This window comes from Barbus barbus (assembly GCF_936440315.1).
Source record: "Barbus barbus genome assembly, chromosome: 34".
Classification (NCBI taxonomy): Eukaryota; Metazoa; Chordata; class Actinopteri; order Cypriniformes; family Cyprinidae; genus Barbus; species Barbus barbus.
Window position 1 is genome coordinate 25,617,338 of NC_136762.1, and position 3,634 is coordinate 25,620,971.

Below are 3,634 nucleotides of genomic sequence, written 5' to 3' on the forward strand. Positions count from 1 at the left end.
ATCTGTTTCCTAGAGCAGACAATAGGCCCCAATTTACGTTACATTAAAGGAAGAGACCCTATCATGTCAAAACAGGATGTGCAGCTTCACCTTAAACCATACGTCTGCACATTCCATGCTTCTGCAGGCCTCTACATACGCAGGGAGATACAATTGTATACTTGTAGAATAACTTGATACATAAATGGCTATATTCACATTGATTACATATGATTAATTTGTATTTTGATTAATAAAACTCTTCTACAATGATTGTCACAGTTGTTGAGGTTTGTATGTGTTGATGTCTAAATCTTTCTGTATATTTTGACACAGTATCTTAAAATTTGTGAAACAAAACAGCTACATTAGTAATGAAAGATCAACTTCAACATTTAGAATTATTTCTCAACTTTCTTACAGTTTGGCACCCATCACAAAAAGTAATCTACTCCAACTTAACTTTAAAACATATCTTTCTTTATCAATGCACAGGTGTTTATATTGAAACACTATTGTACTGAAAAATAATGAACTTAATGAAAATCAACAGTCAAGAGCCCAACTAAAGCAAACACTAATCTCGATAATGGTGGTTTGTTGAAAAGTTTAAATTTTTTTTAACATTAATATTGATATTGGTCCAATGTAATTAAAATTGACAAAACAACAATTTGAATTGTAGTGTGTTATTCTATATTAAATTTAAAGTTCATTTATTTGAAAAAGTACTAAGTGCGACTTTAACATTACAACATTATAAATGTGTATATATGTGTATATTAATTAAACATATATTTAAATACATGACAAATACTTTGATATAATTTCTATGGAAATGTCTATTCTAGTTTACCATACAAGCTTGTCAGATCATTTGAAGTCTGAGCTGTTTCAACTGAAAGAGCCTTGCACTGATTGATATTAAAATATGTCAGTGCTCTTGATTTTTCCGAAGATGCACACCAGTATTTTAATTTTTTCTCAAAGTCATGTTTATAAAAATTATTTAAATGTCCTAATTGAACTATGGCCCAATTCTGGCTTAGTCTAAGCCCTGTCTGTGAAACCAAGCCATAAAGATGTATTTAAGTACTGCTTAAGCAGGTCTGAAAAAAACCAAACTCAAAAGGTCATCTAATTGCATTAATATACATTTAAACTATAATATATGTTCATGTAATTGCAATTTTCATGTAAACGTAAATCTGAAAACATTACATTCAATTCACACTGAAGTATATTCTTTCTAAAGTATAAAATAAATACATTTTTTAAGGTTTGCTAAAGTGGACTTTTTCACAAGATTTGTATTGTCAGAGTTTCGTCAGAGACAATCTGAAGTAGGAACAAAAGCATAAAAAGTCCAAGGACTATACACAGATTTAGACTATTCATGAAAGTGGCATAAATGGCACTTTTGGTCTTTCAAAACATCAGCAAAAAAAGTTTAGCAGAAGTTACAACACTGAATCATGTCACAATATTTCCTGATATCATCAAATCTAAATAAGTTCTTTCATTTTCCATTTTAGATATGGACTACATCAATACTACAGAGACAAAAAACAGCACGAACGTCAGCAGCGTGTTCACACATCAGGTTCTGCCTGTGCTCTACACCATTATCTTCGCTTGTGCCTTCATTCTCAACGGACTCACCGCTTGGATATTCTTCAGGGTTCCCACCTCCTCACCCTTAGTAGTTTACCTAAAAAACATGGTGGTGGTAGACATTCTGATGTTGTTTAGCTACCCGTGGCGTGTAGTGGGCGACCTCGGTTACGGCGGCTTGCAGTTGAAGCTGACAGTTTGCCGCTACACAGCAGTACTTTTCTACCTCAGCATGTACACAGGAATAACCTTCATGAGCCTCATCAGCTTGGAACGCTACTTCAAAATAGTACGCAACACCTTTGGCATGTCTTCATTTCTGCAGCGTCTATCGGTAGCGAAGGCTCTCGCTCTGCTAACTTGGGGTGTCATGATGTTCTTCATGCTGCCAAACACCATATTAACCAACCAGCCGATGCCTAAGGTTTTCTCCTGCATGGCCCTGAAGAGCGACCTGGGTCTGCGCTGGCACAAAGTTTCAGCCCACTTCAACGTTGGAATCTTCTGGGTGGCGTTCCTGCTGATGGTGTTTTGTTACACCTCCATCGCTTGTCACGTTTACCGCTCTTACAAGCGCATGCAGCAGAACAGCAGCGAGGCGAGACGGCGGTCAAATCGAAGCATCTTTAGCTTGCTGGCTGTGTTTGTCTTCTGCTTTGTTCCGTACCACGTTTGTCGCGTGCCCTACACACTTAGCCAAAGCCACAAGGATAATTTTAGTGCCTACAACCACTTCATTCTCTCACAGATCAAAGAAGCTACACTCTTCCTGTCCGCCCTTAATGTGTGTCTGGATCCTCTCATCTACTTTTTCATGTGCAGGACATATAGAGAGTCACTTTTGCAAAAAATATCATTTGTAAACTGGAAAAACAGGAGGCCTTCAAATAGGCACTGGGCTCAGTATCAGCAACCTGTAAAGACTGCGCAACAAAGTAAAACAACCATTAGCCATTTGCAAGATTGAAAAATATATTTTAACTTGAAACCACATGACTAGGTGTGGTTTCCTACCTTTCCTTTCCTCAGAAATGCAGCATGAAGAGAGGGAGCGGAAGAAGGTCACAACAAAGTGGCAACAAAAAACAAAAAACCCTAAGTCAGCCACAGCTCTCAAAACTATTTACTGAAGAAAAATCAACCCTTAACTGAAGAGTTCACCTATAAATAGAAATTCTGACATAAGTTTCTCACCCTCATCTCATTTTAAATCTTTCACTCCTAAAAATAATTGTTGTGAAAAGCAGTGGTGTGAAGTCCAGGGGTCAGAAAGTAAAAGTCCTGCCATATGTTTATTCCTCCCATGAACTGATTTCACCAGAGGTGGAACCACATCATTCCTTTCAAGTCACAAGCAAGTCTGAGGTCAAATCCCAAATCCTTAGGTTGGGCTCTTGACCCTTGACTTCTTATGATAGATTTCGCTCTGCAGCAATGCGTGTGGTGTTGTAAAGCAGAGAGATCAGTGCTGTACAGTGAGTGCCTCTTAGCTGTTTATGTATGATAAGATAGTCATCATGAGCTGGCCTGATTAAATTCAAAATAACTTTTGGTTACACTTTATTTTGATAGTCCACTTTAGACATTCTACTAACTATAAGTAACTTTATAACTATATGTCAACGACATGTCAACTTTCAAAATTCTCATTAATTTGCAACTACATGTCTACTAACTCTACTAACCCTAAACCTACCCTACTGAGAGTTGCAAAGTTACTTATAGTCAGTATGTTGTATGTTGTGGACCCATCAAAATAAAGTGTTAGCAGACATTTAGCAGACAGTATACTAATATCCTAATGACTGCTAGTTGACATGTAGTTGCAAAGTTACTTACTGTTAGTAGAATGTCTAAAGTGGACTATCAAAATAAAGTGTTTCCTAACTTTTTTTTTAATTCATTTGTATATTTAGGTTTTGTATTACCAGCTACGTGAAACTATAGCAAGCAAAATGTTGCTCAAATAGTTATAGTGAAGAAGTTATAAATCTTTGTATACTTCGCATGTAAAAATTAGAAGTCCTGTATTATTTAGACA

General features: G+C 36.4%; 1 pseudogene across 1 annotated transcript; it reads left to right on the top strand.

Annotated features, from left to right (window-relative positions):
* Positions 1 to 1,516: 1,516 nt before the first annotated feature.
* Positions 1,517 to 2,513, top strand: LOC306854143 (P2Y purinoceptor 14-like; annotated as a pseudogene). The gene has a single exon. The product of its transcript is annotated as a P2Y purinoceptor 14-like (transcript).
* The last annotated feature ends 1,121 nt before the right edge of the window (positions 2,514 to 3,634 follow it).